Genomic DNA, 9,442 nt, shown 5'->3' with positions numbered 1-9,442 from the left:
AGTAATTAGAATTCAATAATTTGCGTAGAAAGTGTTGTTTGAACAAATGTTTGGTTTCTGCAGGTTAATCTCAGAAGTGAACTGCGTGAAAATGATGTCGAGCTGCAAAAGTTGATTCAATAGTTTAATTGATTGTTTTTTGATTGTTTAATTGATTTGTAAAAGTTGATTCAATTTTTGATTGTTTAATTGATTTGTAAAAGATGATTTGTAAAAGTTGATTTGTGTAATTGATGCGAACATAATTCTTATTCTTATTTGTGCTTGTTTAATTGATTGAAATGTAATGGTTGATTTTGTTGATTTCAATCTGCATTATGTTGAAGGCAAAAATGACTATCGCAATGCGAAATGAAAATCGCAATGCGAAATGAAAATCGCAACGAGAGAATCGCAATGCGAAATGAAAATCGCAATGCGGAAATGAAAATCGCAATGCGTTTATAATTTCGCATTGCGATTATCTCGTTGCGATTTTCATTTCGCATTGCGATTTTCATTTCGCATTGCGATTCTTTCGTTGCGATTTTCATTTCGCATTGCGATTTTCATTTCGCATTGCGATTTTCATTTCGTATTGCGATTTTAATTTCGCATTGCGATTATGTCTGTTCGATTTTCATTTCGCATTGCGATTTTCATTTCGCATTGCGATTCTCTCGTTGCGATTTTCATTTCGCATTGCGATTTTCATTTCGCATTGCGATTCTCACGTTGCGATTTTCATTTCCGCATTGCGATTTTCATGTTGGGATTTTCATTTCGCGTTGCGATTGTATTTCCGTGTTGCGATAGTCAAATGCATGCCTAATAGTGATAACAACTGAATAACAAGAGTTGGTTAAGTCAAAATGGTTGGCCTGAGTCATTAATTCAACTGAAAATGTTAAAAGTTCACACATAAAATCCACATAATACAACGTTTGCATATGAGCTTTTGATGGCAACGTTTACATAATACACATAAAATGTTAAATGTTAAAACGTTTACATAATACAACTGAATAACAACGTTACATAATACAAAGTTCACACCATATGAGCTTTGGATTTTGATGAGGATCCATATTTTGGTAGAGGAAAAGATGATTTTGATGGCACTGGTGATCCACATGTCAACCTTGTATGACCACTTTCCTTGCACCGACTACATGTCGATCTCTTCTTCTCTTCACCCTTAGACGGTATACGATCGTGACTTTTTGGTCGGCCAGGTAGCCTTCTGTCCATGGCTGGTGGCAAAACTGTTTGTAAGTCATCTGGTATGTCCCACTCAGAAGGATGTGGAATAGGGTAGACAATCTCGGCATAAGTCTGTCGATAAACTTCTGTAGTGTAGCAATCCATAGCGTATGCGCTTGAATCATCTTGGTTTAAATGAAGAGCAACTTTTATAACATGGCCACACGGATAACCAGATGTTTGCCATTTCATACAACTACACGTCTTTGCATTTAGATCGACTAGCCCATTTAAGTTATTATCCAGTACTTGAAACAAAGTGTTTGAACATGGTTCAACTCTCCATGACGTTGACTTCACAACACGTTTCGTTATCTTTTTTTCAGTCCATGGTGTAACACGATGTTCCAATGTTCCTGTAAATTTAAATAAACAATACTTAGTAAAATATATAAATATGATAAGTTACGAATTCAAAGAAATAATACCTGCATGGTTTCTTTTCTTGTAGTACCACTGTTGAATAGAGGCTCGAAAAACTCCATTAACATAGTAATGGGTAATTTCCGGGAATGACGACTTAGAGCGTTGATTGATTCTGCACTATTAGACGTCATGAACCATATCTTGCTCCAAGTTGATGTACTCTTGACCATCTTTCAAACCCGACATCTTCTAGTGTTTGAGCACACTGAGGCAAAACACGTCTTAAACAATTTATATGCTTATTGAAATCCACTTCCCGATAAGCTTTTACAGCCTTCCAGTATGTCCATTTGTGCTTTTTTATACCAGCAGACCTTGATTTTAGATTTCTATACAAATGAACACCACAAAGTCCATGAAAAGCATCTGGGAAACACCTTCTAACAGCGTTGTCAATTGAGTTTGCCCTATCGGATATGATTGTCAGATTGCTAATAGGACCTATGCAATCCCTAAGATGCCCCATAAACCATGTCCATGAATCAGAGGTTTCAGATTTGCCAACCCCGTAAGCTATTGGCAATATCCCATTGTTAGCATCCATGGCTACTGCTAATAAGTTTACTCCAAGGTATCGACCTTTCAAATGTGCTCCGTCAACTATAATAACTGGGCGCATGCAAGTAATAAACGAACGAATCTACAAAATAATATACACAAGAAATATAATCATTTAAATGTGAAATGCATGTAACTAACAAAAATGAGTCAACAAAATTATATTGATTTACTAACCGTAGCACCAATGGCGATAAACAGCAACTCAAAGCGTCCATCTCTATCTGTTTTGATATGAGTTACCGACCCAGGATTTTTCAGCTTTAAATTGTGACAATAAGCCGGCAGTTGGGCAAACGATGCTTCTGGCGACCCCCTCAACAATTCCAAGGCATAACATTTGGCTCTCCAAGCTTGAGAATATGATATACTAATCTTGAACCGAGCATTCATGTCAGTCATAATTTCATGTCCCCGATATACCCTGCCATTCAAAAACATTAACTCAGCCAGAAAACCACCCAACACCTTTTTGTTTGCCTGTCTATGGTGAGGAAAAACTTGGGTTCTTGAACATGTATGTTTATCAATAAAAGTCCTAACTTGAAACATTTTGCAATCTTTTATTCTCTTTGCAATCATACGCCACGTACAGTTTTTGTCAATCATACACCTTGTTTCGAAACGATCTTTGCTTGATTTGTTAACTTTTAGTTGATAGCCATCTTCCACACATTTCGTATATAAAGCTATCTTCAAGTCTTCCTTTGTATCAAAACAATCATCTTTCTTGATACGAAAAACTTTTGTGTAACAATCAACTGCTTTCTTTATCAACTCTTCTTCCGGTATCTGAAGTAATTCTGGCATATTCCAGTTATACGCCCGTGGCATTTTCTTTTCTTCGGGGACTTTTTCTTCTTCTTTTTCTTCTTCAGGATTATATGAATTACAGAATGGATGTTCAACATGTTCATTCACAGTCGTAACTTCCTCCTCATTATCATCAACATTACATTCTTCGGCAACGGCTGTTTCATCATCAAAATTCGGGTATTGACCAATATCAATATCATTACACGCATGGTCTGTTTCTTCTTCTGAAACATCATCAAAATCCGTGTATTGACCAATATCAAAGTCCGGATATTGACCAAGACCAAATTTCGAATACTGACTAGTACTCACAATTTTTTCTGTTGGCTCATCATCGTCTAACTGGTCAATACGAAAACCGGAATTTGGTGCTGAAAGTTGATTGGGATTTGGATTAGAGAAAGGTTGTGGGTTTTGAGAAAAACTTAGTTGATTACTACCCGCTACTGACCCAACAATACTACTTCTAGGTTCAACAACATACAATGTAACATCATCTTGTGAAACACTAATGTAAGCAATGAATCGTTCAACATCTTCATTGTCGGTTAACAAATAAACTTTACCATTTCTCTGATAAGATAGCCTAAATCCACTTAGGGGCTCTAAATTCAATTTATTTGAAACACGTAGCATTAGAGTTTCATAAGTTAACTTTTGTAAAGACAATTTTAGTTGAAGATTTATGGGTAAAGGCATATATTGTAAAACACCATTAACATTATCCCATGACCCTCCAAAACACAAATCTATCCAAACATGATCAACATTAGATGATTTCATGGTTGTAACTAAACAACGAGATGCGAAACTAAGACCTGTTGCCGGATGGGGAAGGATGTCGTTGGATATAGGAACGGATGTCGCCGGAGAGAGTGATAGATGGAGATGGAATGAGTTGCGATTTAGGGATTTAGTTTATGATTTCAGTGTTATATACCCAAAATTTCAGTGTTGTGATTTACAGATTCTCGTTGCGATTTACGGATTATCGTTGCGATTTACAGATTCTCGTTGCGATTTACGGATTATCGTTGCGATTTACGGATACGCGTTGCGATTTACGGATTATCGTTGCGATTTACGGATACGCGTTGCGATTTACGGATACGCATTGCGATTTACGGATACGCGTTGCGATTTACGGATACACGTTGCGGTTTACGGATACGCGTTGCGATTTACGGATACGCGTTGCGATATACGGATACGCATTGCGATTTACCCATACGCGTTGCGATTTACGGATACACGTTGCGATTTACGGATACGCGTTGCGATTTATGTGTTCGCGTTGCGATTTTCATATTCGCGTTGCGATTATGGAAAATCGCAATGCGAATTTGTACTATCGCATCGCGATTTTCAAGAATCGCGTTGCGATTCTGGAAACTGATTTGCGATTCTGGGGATCGCGTTGCGATTTTTATTTCGCGTTGCGATTTTGTTGGTCATTTTGGCAAATCCAAAAAAAGTTGGTTAAAATCGTATATTATAACTTTTTTTTGGTCACTGAGGCGATTTTCTCTTGAAAAAATAGTCTTAAAATGGAGAAAGTATTGAAAAAGAACCTCACAAGACTTTTTTTAAAGTGTAACATTCTACTAGGCATTCAGTTTATAAGATAAGTGGTAGATAAAATGGATTTCCCCACAAATGTTTAAGAACACTCATGGAAAACATTAACGATGATGTTTATTATTTTTTTGGTTCAGCTATCTTATTTTGTTGTGGTGTATCAATACATGAACTTACATGAATTATGTATTTTTCTTTAAGATAAGAACCTAGTGTTTTTGGAAAGTATTTACATTTGACATGTTGGTCAAACTGCTCATCTTTGTACCCTTATATTCTTTTAGGTCATAGGCTCTAGACCCAATAGGAGCACTCACATTCCTTCTCCTAGAGTCTCCTCACTACAGCAAAATTGTTCTACAACGGCGTTTTTAGCGGCGTTTTGAGAGTAACGCCACTAACTTTAAACATGTAGCGGCGTTTACATAACAAACGCCACAAAATGGTAACTTTAGCGGTGTTTTTACAAAAACGCCGCAATAGGGTAATCTATAGTGGCGTTTTTTTAACAAACGCCGCAAAAGAGTAGTACTTAGCGGCGTTTTTATACAAACGCCACAATAGAGTAGTACTTTAGGGGCGTTTTTATACTAACGCTGCAACAGAGTAGTACTTTAGCGGCGTTTTTATACAAACGCCGCAATAGAGTATTACTTTAGCGACGTTTTTATATAAATGCCGCAATAGGGTTCATCTGTAGTGGCATTTTTTCAACAAACGCCGCAATAGAGTAGTACTTTAGTGGCGTTTTTATAAAAATGCCATAATAGGGTTCATCTTTAGTGGCGTTTTTCAAGAAACGCCGTAATAGAGTAGTACTTTAGTGGCATTTTTATACAAATGCCGCAATAGGGTTCATCTGTAGTGGCATTTTTTCAACAAACGCCGTAATAAAGTAGTACTTTAGCGGCGTTTTTATATAAAAGCCGCAATAGTTTGGTATGTTTGTGGCGTTTGGGTTAAAAAACGCCGTAAATTTTAACAGTTTATCTCTTCAGCCCGAAAAGGAGATTTAAGCAAAAGCCTACTTTCTCATTTCTTTTTCTTCCCTTGTCACATATATATTACCAGAGTGTTTCAGCTCCTTTTTTTCTTTGATGAGGTAGAAGAAAAGCAACCCCACGGCCACAGTAAATCGGCGCCGATGATGGGGTAACCTCCAAAGCTCTCCCATTTTAACGCAAAAACAACCCCCTAAACCTAAAAGCTCATATGCAACCTTTACATCTAAAGGGTTTAAAAAAAAAAGAAAATACCTTCAAATCTTGAAGGCTTTGGCTTAGGTCCAAGAGGAACGATGGTGGCTTCGACGAAAGGTATGTCCTTTTTAGGTTTTCTCTTTATTTTCTCTCTTATTTTTGGCTAATATTCATTTTCTGGGTTGATGTTCGAAAGGTGCTCTCTTTTTTATTTTGATGGATGAGTGGTGATGGTCGTTTTGTGTTGATGAATGAAAGTAGTGTATTGATTTTGTTGTTGTTTTTCTTTGTTGCTCTCTAAAATATCCTACCCCGATTTTATTCTCTCTTTTTGTTCTTTTTTTGTCCCCTTTTTCGTTTCCAGAACCGAATGCCCCTGGTTTTTTGTTCTTTTGCTTGAAGGTTGGTTCGACGAGAATTAAGCATGCTTCAACCAGCTCACAGTGCGGTTGCATCGGTCATCCTTATTTACAAGCTTTCTTGTGATGCTAATGGTTGTGCCGTAGGTATCTCCATTTGTTTCTTGCATTTTTCTGGTTTAGACTCTCTGTTTTATACATCTTGGTTGCTTACTGATCATTGGACCATTTTCAGAAAATGGTCATAAATAATGTTGAGATTCTTCAGAATGCAATTTTGACTGAAAAGACAATGGTGTGTGGATCAATGTACCATGACAGTTTGATTTGGAGAATAATTGCTTTAGGAGCAAATGAACGATGCCTACCTCTTATACTTGTGACATTAGATAGGTTAAGATATCAAGCCATGTTGTTTATTCTATGCTAAATGTTTCAATTTTGTGCAAGTTTTAGTTCGAGTTTAGACTTTTCAATTTTCCTCAATTATCTGATTTAGACTTCTGTTAAGCTCAGTAGTTCAGGTATGTATTGCAACGACTCAAGAGATGTTTAAAATTTTCATAATTATAACTTTAGTGCTTTATAATACTTGTATCCGTGGAGATAGTGACAATTGAGATGCAACTCTTAGTTTTATCAAATACAAATTTTCTCAGCTACTATTCATATCAAGCTTTCATGGATTTCGGGTTTCCAGATATATTCATCTCTGGTGAGGTACTCAGAAAATTATCTATGATACTCATGTCACATGCACATTCTTGTACACACACGAACACATTGAAACAAGCACCCTTAAAGCATGTTGGTTTGTATTATGAATGTATATACACATGTATGAGGTTCTGTGTGTTTCATTCTGTTGGTATTTAATTAGTGTCTTTTCACCTTAAATCTAGAAATTATGAACAACTTTGATCACCCATTTCACTCTTTACATTATATAATTAAGTGATGCCAAATTTTTACTGTCATTACAATTTGTTTGATTTGTGCAGACATTTGGTTGGACCCTATAAGAAGCTAAAATGCACATGGTTACTGATTACTTCACCCATTCAGAGGTGAGTATTTATTTGTTAAGATAACATTGCTTAGACATAACATTAGGAAACTTTGTCTTAAACAGGAAATAAGGAAAAACCATAATTCAAACCTTCATCAAAATTTATGTTTAGTTCTTAATACTCTGTAGAGTGCTCTTCCCCTTCATAACCTTATATTATTATTATTATTATTATTTTTTGAACAATGTACAGAACCTTCTATTAGAACCTTGAATTTTATTGGGAAGCTATAAGCTTACCTTACTCCTATTGCAGTGGATGGTGATTGATGATGTGCTTGGGCCAAACCCTCGACATCTATTTGAGCTTTATGTGCTCAAACAAAGCAATTATTACCAAAAGTAAGCTTTATACACTATTCCAGTGTGTTTGTTGTTGCTGAATCTCATTGTGTCTTAGTTACTTTTAAGCTTTCTCTTGCGGTTGTAACTTAGTCCAAAGCAATCAACTTTTTTATTGTTCTTGGAATTCATACTCCTGTTCTTTAATCTTTCTATTACTAGATTTTAAACCTAGGATTTACCTTATTTCAAGCGATTTAAGCTGATATAGAAAGAGTTTTTTTACACAGTATTACATTTCTACACCATATGTGGCTCTATCTTGAGAGTGGCTTATTTTTTGCTTTGTATTTTTTACTGTCTTTTGGTGCCATTACATTTGACCAACTCACATTAGGTTTTACAATTACTCCCATTGTATTAGTATTAAACATTCTATTTTACTTTCCCAATCTTGTTCTGAATCAGGAAAAGGCATTATCTTATACAACCATTAAGGCAACATATTGGCAGTTAGAGTTAATGGTTTCTGTACTGATTGATTTATTTCCATGTTGCAGATCAGTAGTAGAATGTTGCAGCTGTAGGCTCTATTTGAATCTTTGTTTGATCTTTGTACTGTTGAAAATGTGAGTTGCAAATTGGAGTAAGACCTCATGAAGCAACATATCTGTGCAAGAAATGACAGGACAATACTAGCTCTGCATCATTGTTTTCCCATATAAACTGGATTTATCTCTTTGAATTTAAGCGTCTCATTGTGACGAAGAATAGTGAAGAATGTGTAAGATTATAAGCAAAATATCTTAGATGTTATTATTGTTTATTATAGTTAATAATGCTGAACTACATTATATTTTACGTTAATGTAAACTTTGATTTATTATTATGGATTTCAATTTTCTTGTTATGGATTTTAAGTTTGTTGTTTATGGATGTCAAGTTTATTGGAAAATGCTACATGTTAAATTTGGGTATTAAAAGAGTAGAAAACAACATTTGACAAATTAGTTTTAATTTGCAAAATCAATTTCTCTTAGCTATAGAGAGGTAATTAGCGTTTGTATCTTAAAACGTAGCTATAGATATGACATTTTGCGGTGTTTGTTCTAAAAAACGCCGCTATATACCAGATCTTTTGCGGCGTTTGTGGGAAAAACATCGCTAAATCTCAAGACCTATTGCGGCGTTTGTGTCAAAAACGCCGCTAAATATCAACACCTATTGCGGCGTTTGTAAACGCCGCTATATATCGTTACCTATTACGGCGTTTTTTGTTACCAAACGCCGCAAATTTTAGCGGCGCTATTTTCAGCGGCGTTTGTCATAGAGCCGCGGGTGTTTTCTACGGCGCTTAAAAACGCCGCTATATGTAAAAAAACGCCGCAAATGTACAGTTTTGTTGCACTCTAAATAGGATTATGATTAGATTTAGAATTTATAAAAAAAAAACTATTTTTCTACTATAGTAACTTGATTGAACTCGTCTTGGAGGTTTCCCTTTGATTAGCACTGCTAATATTTTTTTCTGAATCCAGTGCTTGAAACTCACAAATATTGTAATCAATTTAGTAACACAGTTTAATTCATCACAATTTACTAATAAAAATGAGACTGTAAGCTAATCTAGAGACATAAAAGTATAAATTAGTGTGAGGTCATTTGATGTTGCCTAATTCTTTTCGCTTTGGAGAGAGTGTCATATGTTGTTCTGACTTTGAGAAACACTAACATCACCTGTCATGTGGTCTGAGACTCCATAATCTATTATCCAAGATTTGTTTGCAAAAAGAGCTGCAAAAGAGAAAATTCCTTAGTATTCCATCAAACTAGTGTGCTGAGCATGGAGTTGCTGTTGATGTTGAGGTAATTGCAGCATTTGCTGATGCTCTTGTTTATAACATGCTGTAAGA

The 9,442-nt window shown here is 35.7% G+C and overlaps 1 long non-coding RNA gene across 1 annotated transcript; it reads left to right on the top strand.

Moving 5' to 3' along the window:
* Positions 1-6,443: 6,443 nt before the first annotated feature.
* On the top strand, positions 6,444-7,681 carry LOC120216732. The gene is made up of 4 exons (XR_005525077.1): positions 6,444-6,592; positions 7,180-7,245; positions 7,504-7,589; positions 7,648-7,681. It is a non-coding gene; the product is annotated as an uncharacterized LOC120216732 (long non-coding RNA).
* Positions 7,682-9,442: the final 1,761 nt, after the last annotated feature.

This window comes from Hibiscus syriacus, unplaced genomic scaffold (genome assembly GCF_006381635.1).
Source record: "Hibiscus syriacus cultivar Baekdansim isolate YM2019G1 unplaced genomic scaffold, ASM638163v2 tig00000765_pilon, whole genome shotgun sequence".
Taxonomy (NCBI): domain Eukaryota; kingdom Viridiplantae; phylum Streptophyta; class Magnoliopsida; order Malvales; family Malvaceae; genus Hibiscus; species Hibiscus syriacus.
Note: the sequence above shows the minus strand (reverse complement) of the source record. Positions and strands in the feature narration are given on the sequence as shown.